The 16063-nt window shown below is 48.6% G+C and overlaps 1 pseudogene; it reads right to left on the reverse strand.

Annotated features, from left to right (window-relative positions):
• Positions 1-12565: 12565 nt before the first annotated feature.
• LOC110316850 lies at positions 12566-15054 on the reverse strand (annotated as a pseudogene).
• Positions 15055-16063: the final 1009 nt, after the last annotated feature.

The raw sequence follows: 16063 nt of genomic DNA on the forward strand, positions 1-16063 counted from the left end.
TATTTTGACTATATCCACTTAATTATCTTAACATATTTAATTGTATCCTTAATTTTTTGAGGTGCTAAATATTAAACCCAGAGCCTTAAGCATACTAGGCAAGTGTTCTACCATTGAGGTGACTCCCAGCCCAACAAGATTTTTTCTTATTATCTATCTATCTATCTATCTATCTATCTATCTATCTATCTATCTATTTATTTTTGAGACAGGGTTTCTCTGTGTAGCCCTGGCTATCCTGAAACTCACTCTGTAGACCAGGATGGCCTCGAACTCAGAAATCCACCTGCCTCTGCCTCCCGAGTGCTGGGATTAAAGGCATGCACCACCACGCCCGGCTTTTTTTTTTTTTTTTAATGTTTATTTATTTTATATAAATACGCTGTAGCTGTCTTCAGATGTGCCAGAAGAGGGCATCAGATCTCATTACAGATGGTTGTGAGCCACCATGTGTTTGCTGGGACTCAGGACCTTTAGAAGAGCAGTCAGTGCTCTTAACCGCTGAGCCATCTCTCCAGCCACCACCACCCCCTTTTTTAAAGATGTATTTATTGTATGTAAGTACACTGTAGCTGTCTTCAGATGTGCCAAAAGAGGGCATCAGATCTCATTACGGATGGCTGTGAGCCACCATGTGGTTGCTGGGATTTGAACTCAGGACCTTTGGAAGAGCAGTCAGTGCTCTTAACCGTTGAGCCATCTCTCCAGCCCCGGCTGGCCTCCATCTTAGAGATTCGCCAGCCTCTGCCTTCTGAGTACTGGGTCTTGAATAGTGCTGGCCAAAATGTTGAAACGGGAACTTTTTGCTTCACAGAAGGCCTGGCCTGCCTTTGTTCTCGAAAGCCTGGGTTACTCTTTATCCTTCTACTTGCCCAGATTCGTTCATGTCCCAAGGCAAATGTATTCATGAAGGATGGTGCTGTGAGGGTCATTGTCATCACTGTGACACAGTACCAGAGAGACAGTAACCCAAAGACCCTCCCCTCCTTATTAGTTTCTTCACTTCCCATTAATGCCATTGCATTATGAGCCAGCCAAAGGGTCAATGCAGGACTTTAAAAACAAACAAACAAAAACCTTTTACTTGGCTTTTAAAGATTGTTTTCTACTTAGAGTTTGCTACATGAGTGTTTTTCTATTCATATTCTATTACTACCTTTAGGGAAAGGGACACAGTGAGGCATACTGCATGCTTTCTCATAAGGCATACTGTGTGCTTTCTCATGAGGCATACTGTGTGCTTTCTCATGAGAACTGTTTGTTTTATAACAGCACAAACCAGCTTGACCTGACAGACTTTATGGGAAACGATAAAGAAAGGCACTTGAGAAATGCAGTTATGTTACACCTCAAGTCAAGTTGTCTTAAGTGCAAGGTCAGGTACTCGCAGCCCAGCTTGCCACTAACTCAACTCCCTCTGCTCTTAAGCCCCTGATTAGTGTGTCTGCTGCAATGTCTGAACAAGTGTCGCTAGCTTCTTGTGTTAATGACAGAGTGAGTCAGGGCCGAGTTGCCAAAGACTTACTTGAGTGAGTTGCTGTGTGGTAGGAAGTCTATAGTCTTCCTTCCTCTTCAGAGGGAAGGGGAGAGGTCCATACCCTGTGGTTGTTGAGTACAGTCTGTGTCTAAAAGTAGGAAGTGTGTGAATAGGAAAGGAGAGGACTGGCTGGAGCAGAAAGGGGGTGAGAGAAGGTGTGAAAATGATCAAAATACACTATATACATGGGAAAAAATGATCAAAGCCTTAAAAAGAAGTTTAAGGTAGTGTGTGGCTGTATGGAAGGCTTGAGGTCAGCCTAGGATACATAAGACCTGATGTGTCACAAAACACAGGGAGAATGAGAGTGGAAAGAAGATGGGCTGGTTCCGATCACCTCCATCAAACACGGCCACGCCCAAACATCACTGCTTGATCTAATACCAGTCCCAACCATATCCCAATGGAGCTCAGTCAGGGACTACACATTAAACACAACAGCTTGTGGGATCGTTCTTGTAGAAATTCTGTTTTTACATGTTGTACTGGCTAGTTTTGTGTCAACTTGACACAGCTGGAGTTATCACAGAGAAAGGAGCTTTAGTTGAGGAAATGCCTACATGGAACCCAGCTGTAAGGTATTTTCTCAATTAGTGATCAATGGGGAAAGGCCCCTTGTGGGTGGGACCATCCCTGGGCTGGTAGTCTTGGGTTCTATAAGAAAGCAAGCTGAGCAAGCCAGGGAAGGCAAGCCAGTAAAGAACATCCCTCCATGGCCTCTGCATCAGCTCCTGCTTCCTGACCTGCTGGAGTTCCAGTGCTGCATCCTTTGGTGATCAACAGCAGTATGGAGGTGTAAGCCGAATAAACCCTTTCCTTCCCTACTTGCTTCTTGGTCATGATGTTTGTGCAGGAATACAAACCCTGACTAAGACACATGTTAAAGTGTTCAGTCCCATCTAGGCAAGTCCTGGGACTGCCCTGGACCTCCGCTCCCAAGGTGGGTTTCTCTCCACATTCTGCCCTTAGTTCCAGTGGCACTCTCCACTCTCGGCACCCACCGTCAGAACCTGCCTGTTGTGATGTTAATTTTGCATTCTGCAGCTTTGCTGAAAATGTTTATGGTTCTCTGGAGGAGTGTCGGAGCTCATGCATTGAATCACATCCTCAACTAAGGATGCTTGGATTTTTCCTTTCTTATTGTCTTCCCATTATTTCCTTCTCTTGTCTTGGTGATGTGACTAAGACTTCAAATAGAATATTGAATGAGTGGAGAAAGTGAACACCCTTGTCTTGTTCCCAATTTTAGCAGAAATGGTTTGATTTTTTTCTCATTTACTATAATATTGGTTATTGGTTTATTATTACAGATATTATTATATGAGAAATGTTCCCAAGGACTTAAGTTCAGTTCCTAGAACCCACACTTTTTTTTTTAAAGACCCAGTCTTGGTGTCACAGTTTCTGAGTTGCAGGCCAGCCTGGGTATGTGGTGAAGTGCTGTCTCAGAATCCCCCTCGTAATACAGAATCCTATCTTGTCAGGGTGCAGAGAATACATGACAGCTGAGTGCCTGGCCCTGCAAGAGCATCTGTGTCAAGAGTGCATAGCCAGGCATGGTGGCGCACACCTTTAATCCCAGCACTCNGGAGGCAGAGGCAGGCNGATTTCTGAGTTCAAGGCCAGCCTGGTCTACAAAGTGAGTTCCAGGACAGCCAGGGCTACACAGAGAAACCCTGTCTCGAAAAACAAAAAAAAAAAAAAAAAAAAAAGAGTGCATCGCTCTGGGCACTCTGGTGAGGAGGTGACAGGCCCACAGCAAGATCCGAGGGTGGAGAAGAGCTGTGGACGCTGTGTGGATGCCGCAGGGCCGCTGTGGACGCAGGACTGTTGCTTCTCCTTGAGCTCAAAAGGGCAGGACAGGACTCACCATGAGTCAGGGCATGCTATTGGGAGGAGGGAGATCTAGGTTCAAGACAGCAGGCACACAAGGAAGTCCATGGTTCAACGTACTACACCTACCTTCAACACGAGGGAGGTCTTAGCCAAGGTCCCAAAACGGAACCACGTGTGTGGAGAGGGGAATGGTGGGAAGTTATTGATCAAAGAGCAATATGCTTTTCTCATTGTCTGCAAAAGACAGTCCAGAGAATGGGAATGTGGGCACCAGGAGGAGCAAAGGGCCAGGAGGACCCAGCACCTGCAGGTATTGCGCCTCAATGCTATAGACCTGTGCGTTCTCTGTGGGCATCCCAGTAGCTGCCCGGTGCTGGTGGTGAGGACTGGGTCACAGCATAAGTTTGAAGGCTTGCACACAAGCTGGACTCACTGGGGGAGTTGTTCTTTTCCCGTCATGCCTACACAGTGAGATATCTGTGTCCAAAGTTCTGACTTCATGGATCTGAGTTCCTGGATGCACTCGACAGTATACAAACAGACGCAAATACACACTTACACACTTTGTAAACAGTTAAAACGAAGATGGCAAAATGTAGCTCAACTGTACACCACTTGTCCAGTACTGGTAAAGTCCTGGGTTCCACCCTCAGCCAACACTACCAGGCTGCAATGATGCCAGCATAAAGCACAGAGCCTCCAAGCCTGAAGCTCCCATTGTTCAAGGCGTACCTGCTACTTGCTACAATGTGTTTCTTTTCCTGGCTTACCTCCCCATTTCCATTATCTGGCGCACTGCCTAATCTAAGTCTGAAATTCGGGGCTCAAATTATCCTCCTGCCTTAGGCTCTAGTGTGCTGAAATCGCATGAAGGTCAACCCACACCTTTAGAGAGCAGGGAAGGAATAAAAGACGAGATAAAATAGGGGAGCTGCCTGTTCCATTTGGAGTCAGAAGGCACGCAGTAAAGAGTCACCTTTTCCTCTCCCCAGTTCCCTCCCTGCACCTTCAGCAGATACAAGCTGGGGTGACTGTCTGGGCCACACCAGCAGCTTCACAGTGGGACAAAAGGGCATCTCTGCAGAGACAGAGAAGGGAACAGACAGGCAGGCGCTGGTCCTGTCTCCTCCCTCAGGGAACAGCCAGAGATCACTTCTCCCACAAGGACCCTCAGGTCAAACCCTTCTTGTTCTCCACATGGGCCTTCAGAGCCATGAGTCACAAGAAAATGCCAGCACAGGGCCCTGTGTGTGCTTTGACCACAGAGGAGCTGCTACTGCACAGGACAAGGACCAGAGAAGCCTGGACTAAACTGTGTGCACATTCTAAAGCTCCAAAGCATTATCTCCCCATCTGCTGAGGGCCAAGCTAGAGAGAACTCTGTGTGGAGTGTGTCAGCCCATCTACACAGTGAGCACAGGACAGGTGCATGATGGGGGTCTATGTGGAAAGTTTGATTCTTAACTCATCTTTTAGAGAGAGGGTCTCATGTAGTCCAGGCTGGCCTCAAACTTGCTGTCATGAAGGATGGCTTCCAGTTCTTCTGCCTCCAACTCCCAAGTTAGGAATCACACTGATAGAACCAGGCAGAGTCCTATGCAGTGGCTCCAGTTCCCACAGCAGCCCCACGAGGGTCTCCTCTAGCTACTGCCATTCCACAGAGCAGGAAACAGACATGAGAAGCTGGCTCTCCCAGCTACAGATTCTAAGATGGAGCTGACCCATCCCCTTGTCTGGCACAGCCACATGAGGTAAATTGACTCTGATAGCAAAGGCGGTTTCTGAAGCAGATAATGTAGGGGCTCTGCTGTTGTCCAGACAGATGGACAGGGCCGGGCAGAAGCTGGCCAGAGCACCTGTGCTGAAGGCTGTCAGAGCTGGGAGAGCCATGGCTGAGGGTGTGACTGCTCAGGTGACTTTTCCACAGGTGTGATGGAAGGTGCACAGACAGTGTGAGGGGGACAGAGACTGGCGGCCTGAGATCTGCAGAAGATCTGAGAGGGGAGATTGCAAGACAGGCAGGGCTTTGGGGAGGCTCAGAAGGCAATGGGGGGGGTGCTGAGGAGAAGGCTCAGTCAGTACCGTGCTCAACCTTAGGAGCCTGAAGACCTGAGTCTGGATCCCTGAGTTCCACGGAAAAGCCAGGCACCGCGTCTAACTTGGCCCATATGGGAACGTTTCTGGCCATTGAGAGACCCTGTCTCAGAAACTGGAAGGTGCCTGAAAAACATCGTCCAAGTTTGTCCTCTGACCTCCACGGCTCTCACTATTGGGTGTGGTGCAGGCACAGAGGCAGGTAAGGAGTAATTGGGGGTGGGGCAGGTCACGGGCATGGGGACACTTCTTCCGATCTGCCATCCGTCCCTGTCGGGAGTTCACGATCAGTGTGAACTCTGTAGTAGCACACGAGTGGAGTGGTAGAGCGAAGACGGAGAGTCTTACGGAGAAAGCGAGTGGGGAGATGCACTTGAGAGAACACTGCATGGCGTTCTCAGGCTGCTTCCACCAGCCATGGGTTACCTCAGGAAAATCCCAGTCCCCATGTGAGATGACCCCTCTGAGCTTTCAGTCAGGGAGGCCTAAGGCTTCCAAAGCAGAACAGTGTCCATTTCTTTTTCTAAACTTGCTGTGAAACCCTGACAGCCTGCCATCAGTCCCTGAACCCATGGAAAGGTAGATGAAGAGAAACGACCCCAGAGTTGTCCTCTGATCTCAACACACACACACCCCTTAATGCCTCTTTTCCCTGGTACTAGGACTGCAGGAGTGAGCCAGCATACCCAGCAAGCCTTTTGTTTGTTGTTTTCTGGATGAGTTACCTAATTGCCATAGGCTTCAGAGAAAATGAAGGAGAAGATATTAGTCACCATCTAACTCTGAAACATCAGAAAGCCCAGGTCACTCCCCCACCCCTCATCACTGAATTTCCTCATCCCATGATTCAGACACTGTTTAAATTCTGCATTTACTTCAGCCAAGAGTATATACACATAGACAAGTTCATCCCAGAACCAATAAGAGAGGCCTGAGGGGGCCGTGTTCCAGGACAATAAACAATAGCAAGAACAGAAGACCTCCTGTGTGCCACCTCCTTCCTCAGGCCCTCTGCCTGCTACCCCAGGGTCTGCAGGGCCCACAGAATCAGTGCCATTATGCTTTGTCTGGTGTGAGGCTGGAACAGCTGAAGGCTGAGGGGAAATCCCACGTGCACTTGGAGAGGATTCCCACTCGTTGCACGGTCTCGCTGCCTCAGGCACACCCAACTTCCATCCGAACTCCAGACTCTTCAGCTCTCCTTCCTGGAGTTGCTCCATCAGTCCCCCAGTGCTGGGAAATGCAGAGACATCTGCCTCAAGCCTGAGCACACCTAGCAAGACCTGTGCGCAGAAACGTTCCCAGAGCCCTGGGCTTATGGGTTTCTATTTTCCTTGGGTTTTTTTTTTTTTTAGAAGACTATTTTATGTGTGTGTTTGGCCTGCATGTAGGTATGTGCATTCCTGGTGACAGTTGAGGTCCCCGGTGGGAGTTGGATCCCCGAGAACTAGAGAGCACTGAGCAGTGTAAGCCACTGTGTGGGTTCTGAGATTCGAACTCTGATCCTCACGGGTGAGCCCAATTCACGGTGAGCACGGAGCCTTCCTTAGAGCCACGCGCTGTCTTCAAAGTAAGTGATGCTCTGGAGAGCACTGCAAAGCCGAAGGGTTTCTTTCCCTCTCATCTGTTTATCTGGGAGCATGGACAATGATGACCTTGGATGTTCATCCCAGTCCTGGACCAACAGAGCAACCTCTCCTAAAACTCTGCACTGGCCAGCAGCATGGTGAGCGGCAGCAGGGGAGGGGGTCTGTGTCTCCAGGGCCAGCTGTCATATGAAGAGAGATCACCTCTGTTCTCACTTAGGCCAGACCAACCAGCAGCAGGGGAGAGCATGATAGGGAAGGACCGAATGGGAGAAGTGGAAAAAAGAGTTTCTGGGCAAGGGCAGGGATGGAATGGGAGCATGCGCAGAGAGGACACCTACAGATGGACTTCCGGTACTCATGTAGTTGGAGCTATCCACACGACGCACTGTAGTGATGGATTGGTTGCCAAGATGGCTCCCATGTAAGATCCAGTTGTTGAGTGTTGACTGTGAAGAGAGGTGAGAACTCATCCTTCTCAGGCAGGAATGACTGGGGCAACACCTGCCAACCCTGGCTGCCCTTGAGGGTCCCATCAGGAATCATTCTCTACCCAAGGAATTCATTGCTGTCATGTTAGTCTCACAAGTCTAGATGACCTGGGAACAGCAGCTCAGTTCATAAAGCCAAGTTCAGTGTTGGCTTCAGCTTCACTCGACGTCCTAGGTGTGGCCCTGGGAGAGTCAACATGTGACCTTAGAAGGGTGGATGTCTAGGCAACTGAACCATGACGCTGGATGCAGTCTGGAACTCTGAAAAGGCTTCAAGGCCCAAGCTGAAGATGGCGAGCCTTAAGGAGAAAGCGAATGGGAAGATGTACCTGAGAGAACACTGCATGGTGTTCTCAGGCTGCTTCCAGTTGTCAAACTGCCCCCTAAACGTTTATGTTCATGTCCATAGATTAGTGCTGCTCCCTGCCAAACAATCTTTAGCTCTGTGCATGCTGGAATGCATGGAGGCTGGGGAGGAGTGCTGTGACAACCTCTCTTCTGGACAGGAGGAGGCCATTGCACTCATGAAGCCCAGCCACTGCGGTTACTTCCACTAAAGCTCCACAAGGTGGAGCCCTTCGGCATTCCAGCACGAACGAACTATTGATAGTTAATTTGGGAGGAGTCATTTTCTTTAGGGGTGTAGAGAATGGGGAGTTGCCTAGGACCTAGTAGGACCCCCAAGCATGTACATGCAAGAAACCACAACTAAACTCAGGTAGTTCAAACACAAAGAAGGGGGCCGGCAACTTGGCTTCCTGGGACAAGACCCTTGCCACCAAGCCAGACAATCAGAGTTAATCCTGGGAATTGATGAGGAGCAAAGTAACATTTAACAAGCATTGAGTAAGCTGATGGATTCCATACTTTGTTACTTCTTTTCCCCGTGCTACTGGGGATGAAATCCAGGGCCTCAAGCATGCTGAGCACATGCCACTAAGGTATAGTCTTACCTCCTTCATCCCCTCAACAGCCCTGAAAAGGACATAGTACCAGTACCCCCAGATACCAGGTAAAAGGGGTGGGAAGGGTCAGTACTCTTACAGCCAGTAAATAACCAGCTTGCAAACCAGGGAAAACCCATTCCCACTGCCCACTGCTTCCTAGACACATGGTCATTATGGATTTCTGGAAGGTGAGCGATGGGGCTGAACTTCCAAGTGTGGTGATAAACCTATCAGCTCAGTGTCCTGGCTGGGAACCTGGCCTTCATTTCTTGTACAAAGATAGGCATGCAGAAGAGAGGTGTGTCCTATTTGTGGGAATTGAACTCTCTCAGTGGGCAAAATGATATTTCTTTCAATCCAAAAGGTGTCAGTATTAAAAACTCCAATTCTGAAATAAGAAAAAGCAGATGTGCAGTAGGTAGAGATGTTCCCAAGTATCCTTCCCTGCCTCTCCATCTTTTCTTCCTTCTTTCCCTTTCATTTCCTTCTCTCTCTCCCCTCCATCCTTGACTCTTTCACTCCTTCTGTCTCTTCTCCCTTCTACTCTCCTCTACACAACTCTTCCTTCCTCTTCTAGAATGTGTGGTCCTTCTTCTGTTCCTAGACATTCTGGTCATCATCATCTTTGTTCTTCTAGTCCTTGCCCTCATTCTCCTCATCCCTATCCTCTTTATCCTTTCATCCTTCCTACCTTTCTTTTCTCTCTCTCTCTCTCTCTCTCTCTCTCTCTCTCTCTCTCTCTCTCTCTTTCCTTTTCCTTTCTTTCTTTCTTTCTTTCTTTCTTTCTTTCTTTCTTTCTTTCTTTCTTTCTTTCTTTCTCTTTCCTTCTTCCTTCCTTCCTTTCTTTCTTTCTCTTGCTTACTTGCTTTCTCTCTTTCTCTCTTTCTTTCTCTTCTCCTCTTTCTCCCCTTCTTCCTTCTCTCTCCTGTATGTCAACTCCCTCTCTGTCTGTCTCCACCCCTTTGGATCCTTTTCTTGCACAATGACCTGACAGAGCAGAGGAACTCAACAGTAGAGATGACTAGGAAGAAGAATCAAGCAAAGAATTAGGTGTGTTCAGATCAGCATATGAGAAATAAGAGAGGGAAATGTTAAGAACAGAATCACCATTCCCTGTGGGGACAACATCCAGGGTTCAGAAATTTATTTAAAAAGAAGCATGTTTCATTGCTATATAGCATTGCAAACTATAGTGCTCTGCTGAGAAATTCAGAGTAAACATCACATTGGAAATGAAAATGAATGACACTCAGTGTCTGGCCTGGAATGTCTTCAACCTCCATCTCACGAGGGCTGTCCTTGAGGGTTTGCCTTAGAAATCATCGATGATGTTACCATATTTTTCATGGCACCCGTTGTTAATTAGAATATGTGCCTAAAAGGAAGGCTTTTAGAGCAGCCAGTTAAGATAATCTGTGGATGTTATTAAGTTTTTAAAAAGTTCTGAGCCATAAAGAATTTTGTTCTTGTACCCTCCAGACCTGAATCCCACACACTCACTGTTTGTATTTGGAGGCACACACCACTGGGGCAGATTCCGGCATCATCCTTTGATATCTAAGATGAGTGTGTAAATCAACACTGGACAAGAAGGCTGTCTGGGACCGATGGGTCTGAGAAGCAAAAGAAGCCAAGGATTCCCAGTGAGCCCAGCCAGCCATGCCTGGTCCACCAAGGAAGGCAGGCCAAGGAGCTTCATGAACTGACCCCACCATGGTTCCCCAAATCACGCCAGGGAAACGCTCTGGTCTGCTAGGTAGATAAGGAAGAGGGGGCCATCTGCTTTGTCCTACTGATTCATGGAGGTCAAAATAAGCTGAGCTTCTCTCAGTTTCTTCTTCACTGGGCCCTCACTGAGGACAAGACTCGATTCATCCATGTTTCCCCTGATGTCTAAACCATTCCAAGCTTTGTTCTCCAGCTTCTGACCCTCTCTGCTCCCCCCTCCAACAGCTGACTCTGACCCCATCATCACCATGAGTTACCATGACTGCTTCAAACATGAGATCCACCATCTCTCTGGGTCTTCAGCTGCCTGCCCTCAGTCTTGCCTGTGGGACCTGTGTGGTTTATCCTATGAGAAGAGAAGACTCTCCGCCCTCCTGGTGTGGTACTGCACTGTGTCTCACCCCTGTGGTACTGTACTGTTATCTCACCCCTCTTGCCTTCCCTCCCCCGCTCCCCTGGCTCCCTGGGTGTAACAACCCATCAGACAGCTGCACGCCCAAGTGGGGATGAAGCTTGAAGATGTTAGGTCAAGGAAGTTACATACCTAACCACTGCATTTGAAGACGGTGAGACCCAAGCAGTGCTGAAGTACATCATGGCAGGAGGCACACTTAGGGGGTGAACACTAAAGACAGTGAGGAAGGGATGGTGGGCACAAGAGGGGATCAGTCTCAGAGGAAGGAAGTGGGAAAGGTGCACCAGGCTCCTGCCAGGGTCCTGTTGTTTTCTCTAAGTGGTGTATACACATGGTTGCTCAGCGAGTCATAAAACTACATTGTTAGTCTGTATACACTCACAAGTAAGCTATAGTTAACTAAAGTCAATTCAAAGAAAAAAACAAAAGGCAAGGAAAGGAANAACTCAAAACCATGATNAAACCACTTCACAGCTGCCAACATGTCAGCACAGTTAGCCCAGCTCTGCCCATAGCAGCCTCATGGCTCTCCCGACCCCTAGACACAGCCTCAGAGTGGCAGTCGGAGACTCCGCCATGGAAATAAGCATCAGATGACATTTTTGTTTTTGTTTTTGTTTTTGAGACAGAGTTTTCTGTTTAGCACTTTAGTCCAAAAGCCACAGTTGTTAGAGGTTACCCTTCAGGGTTCTTTAAACCTTGCAGTCTCTGCCCACCATGGCCTAAACTCATGAAGCCAGCATTCTCAATGAGCCCAAACTCCAGCAGGAGATCTGAATGCTCTTTCTGCTGGGGCCTGGCCCTGGGTCCCATCCTGAATTCCATCCCCACTGGCCCTGCTGTGTGGCTTCTGTGAGGCTCATGCTCTGTCACCCCACCCTGTCCACTGCTCCCCTCAGGAGACCTTCTCCTCAGATGCAGTCAGCTCACCCCATCCCTCAGCTCCCTGGGCCTGCTCCATGCAGAAGCCTTCCAGGTCCCTCTCCTACCTTTACCTGGCTCCCCAGAGCCTGCTTCCAGCTGCCAGCAATGGCTCCATAGATCCGATATCGCACCAGTGCCTTAAGTTCCCCATACTAGGACTGAAGTCTGCTTCCAAAGGCTGTCGTCCTCTGGACACCCTAAGCGCGCTGCTGAGGGGATATCCTGCTCCAGGCCTGCCCTGTCTCAGATCTGTCACCTTCTATCCTCATTTCCTGACTCTCTGAAATCCCACAATCCCCCCCCCACTCCCCACCACCCTCTCATCATTCCACCTTGGCAGCTCCCAGACCTAAGCTGACCTCCCCACCTCACCCAGCCGTGCAGCTCCTTCATCTCAGCATCCGCAGTCTGGTTGTGGTCACAGCCTCACTCTGCCCGAGATACCTGCAGACTGCTCGCTCCACTCAAAAGCACCACAGCCCTTCCTGCCCACATGGGACAGTGGAGAGCATGGCTCTGATGGGTCATGTCGCTGAGCCCTCCCCCAGGAAACTCTTCTTGGCTCCTCTTTCACAAGTCACCATATGTCACCTCAAGCATGACCCTCTTACTCTGAAACCCACAATGCCCTGCTTTTACCTCCCAGAGAACACAGTGCACTTGGCCTCCAGTGAACAGACTCTCATTTTCTGTGTCATCTCCCATTTGTGTTCCCAGGCACAACCTGCATACCCTTTCATATTAGCCATCAATAAGAACTTAAAACCTATGATTGATACCGAACAGATTTTAAATGTATGGTAAACGTGCTAAGCATTACTGTTAAGGGCCATGGATCTTGAGGGCCAAAGACCTTATTTATGCACGTCATTAGATGTATGGCGACATGCTGTGATAGAGACAGGTTTACGAAGGCTCAGTTCTGCAACCCAGGTTGTAAAGTTCTCCAAAGCAGCGTCTGTGCAAACTTGCTCTGAGTTTTCAGTCTGCTCGGTCTGGCCGTTTTCTCACTGGACAACACACGCTGCACAACACCGATCTTGCTTCTCGGGCAGGGATGAAGAGTTCATTTGCCTGACGATCTCAGCAGAAAGTTCATCCACCATTGATTTACTTTTGGCTGATGTTTCCATGAAAGGACGGCCGCATTCCTGAGCCAGAGTTCTGCCTTCGGAAGACATAACCTCTCTTTCTGGTTCCGGATCCACTGTGTTCCGTACTAGGATTAATGGAACGTCCTTGTATCTCTCCACTCTCACAATCTGATCTCTCATTGGCTTGATATCCTGAAAAGACTGTTTAACCAAACTATACACCAGGATGAAACCTTGGCTGTTCTTGATGTACAGATCTCTCATGGAGGCAAAATGCTTGGTTCCCGCGGTGTCCAGAATTTCCAGTACTGATGGGAAAGAGTCTACTTCAATATCTTTGCAGTAGAAATCTTCAATGGTGGGGTCATATTTCTCAGTGAAAGTCCCGGTGACAAACTGCACAGTGAGGGCAGATTTGCCAACCCCCTCCGCTTTTGCCAACACCACGACCCTTGTATGAGTCTCAGCTTCACCAACTCCTATCCAAGGGTCGTCAAGGCCAGGCAGAAGGTAGGCAGAAATGTGTGAACTGGGGAGGAGAGTGTGGAGAGAGGTGGAGCCCCTCCCCCCCTTTATCATCTTTCTTCATCAGGTTTCCAAGCCGGGTGGCCTCTGGACTCTGAGAAGTAAGTTTGTGCTTCACTAGGCTGGTGGGATTCTCAGACCGAGACTCACAAAAGTGGCTTCCCTGGTCTGTGCCTTTCCGACAAGGACTGTGTCAAACTACCAGTATTTCAGAGCTTCCCTCTTGCAGAAAGCCTATTGTGGAGATGCTCAGGTGTATAGTCACAGAGTGTCCCCAGTAGAGCAATGCTGTAGGGATAGGGCAGCCCCTTGAGGCCCTGGAACTGCAAGGTCATCTTAGTGCACATGCAGCCTGGAAAAGCTGCAGCTCGAGATTCCAACTGTGACAGCGTACATGCACTGAGCCCAGCAGAGCTGCAGCTGCAGGTCTTCAGTTTAGCTGGAACCAGTCACTCCTTTCCCAATTATTTCTCCCAGATGGACAGGAGCTGAATAGCTCACTTCTGCTCCATCATCACATTTTGTAAGTGTTTGGATTGCTGACTGCAGAGGTCCACAGCTGGAGAAGGCCTCTCTCACCTGCATCTGGAAGTGTGTGGATTGCTGACTGCAGAGGTNCACAGCTGGAGAAGGCCTCTCTCACCTGCATCTGGAAGTGTNTGGATTGCTGACTGCAGAGGTCCACAGCTGGAGAAGGCCTCTCTCACCTGCATCTGGAAGTGTGTGGATTGCTGACTGCACAGGCCCACAGCTGCAGAAGGCTGACTCACCGTCAGGAAGCCTGGTGGTTACAGCTGGCAAGGGTGACTGTCTCACCTGTGTCTAATTGAGACGGAGCACTGTAATTGGAAGATCATCCTCATCCAAGAAGAGGTTTTGGCTCATTCAAGTCAAAGGCCACTTTTACAAGACAGTCAGGGTGGCAGGACACAAAAGGACAGCACTCATCACAGGAGGTTCTGTACCACAGCAGAGTAAGTGGCACCATGGACGCAGACGAGACTGAGGACGTGGACAAGGGGACACAGCCTTCTCTGTGGTGCTCGGTGCTCCAGGCCTCAGCACTGCCTCACCTTACCTGTGAGCTGCAGCCTCACTCCTGTGTGGCTGACCCAGACGCAATGGGGACCACTTCTACACACGTCTTTTCCAAGTCAGGACTTGTTGCCATCCCACTTTGCCCAGGCTGAGTGGCTGATGCTGCTGTGCTGGGGCTAAGTCCTCAGAGGCTTCCTCTGGGCCACACCCCGGTGGTGGCTTGAAAGGTACGGCTCCTACTGAAGAGGCTTCAGCCTTTGTAGATGACTGTGCTGCACCAGGGCCCCTTCCCCACTGTGACTTCCTTCACCACATCCACTGGCCCAGCTGCAGGAAAGTCCCCTTTGTCAAATCCTTCTGAAGTTTTCTGTAGAACGTTTTTTGATATCTTCCCAGAAGGCAGCACTCGATGCCATTGCATCTTCTTTTTCCTTCTACAGAGAGGGAAAAGGGTTTAGGCTAACACTTCAAATCCCGGGAGGAAAATCCTAGTCAGCACAGAGATGGCCAGAGTCCAGTTCTGTTCAAGCTCAACATCTCAGCATAGACTCTGTGCTCGCCTCTGTAACCCTGGTGTCATGGAGCAGAGTCCCCAGCCCCCAACTCAGTCAGCAATAGCTAACTCAGTCTTCTCAGCACTTCTTCTGTAGTTTGGGGGATGAACCTTGAAGAGGGCTTGTATGCGTGCACATGTGTGCAAGTGAGTGTGGGGCCTATCCATTGACTCACAGACACCATTAATAGAGCACAGCACAACCCTAGGATACAGGCTGAGGACCCAGCAAGCAATCCCTGTTTCTGTGCTTTTCATACACTGACCTTATCTGCCGGTTGTTCATACTCTATAGTGTTCTCAATAGGCCCAATCTCATGGCTTCCAGGAAGCTTTCGCTGCGCTGAGTTTCCATATTGCTCCCCAAATGCCCACCTATTTTAGTCATCTCTCCAAATACTGTCTCCCTCCCTCCCTCTCTCCCCCACCTAACCCTTCCTGTTCCCATTCCCACCCATCCACCCATACCATCTATTCTAGTTCCCCCAAGGAAACCCATGTGTGCCTCTTAGACCTTTCCTCTTTATCTAACATCTCTGGATCTGTAGATTTTAGCACATTCATCATTTACTTAACAGTTAATATCCACTTATAAATTACATATTATGTTTGTCTTTCTAGGTGTGGGTTGCCTCAATCAGGATTTTTTTTAGTTCCATCCATTTGCCTGTTTATTTCATCATGTTATTTTTCCCAAAAGCTGAGTAATACTCCATTGTGTAATTTAAATGTACTAATTTTCTTTATTGATTCTTCTGTTGAGGGACATCTGGGTTGCTTTCTAGTTTGTGGTTATTATGAATAAGGCTGCTATAAGCACAGTTGAGCAAGTGTCCTTGTAGGATGGAATGGTTTTTGGGTATTTGCTCATAAGTAGTATAGCTAGGTCTTAAGTAAGATTGATTACCGATTTCCTGAGGACCCTCCCTATTGATTTCCTTAGTGGCTGTACAAGTTTGCACCCTACCAGCAATGGAGGAGTGTCTCCTTACTCCACATCCTCGCCAGACTGAGTTGTCACTTGTGGTTTGATCTCAGTCATTCTAAAAGGTATAAGATGGAATCTCAAGGTAGTTTTGACTTTCATTTTCCTGATGGCTATGAGTGTTAAACACTTCTTCACATGCTTCTCAAGGCATTTCAGATTCCTCTGATGAGTATTTTCTGTTTTAAGTCTGTATCTCATTTTTTTATTATTATTTTTTTTTGGTTTTTCGAGACAGGGTTTCTCTGTATAGCTCTGGCTGTCCTGGAACTCACTTGGTAGACCAGGCTGGCCTCGAACTCAGAAATCT

This window comes from Mus pahari, chromosome 2, assembly GCF_900095145.1.
Source record: "Mus pahari chromosome 2, PAHARI_EIJ_v1.1, whole genome shotgun sequence".
Classification (NCBI taxonomy): Eukaryota; Metazoa; Chordata; class Mammalia; order Rodentia; family Muridae; genus Mus; species Mus pahari.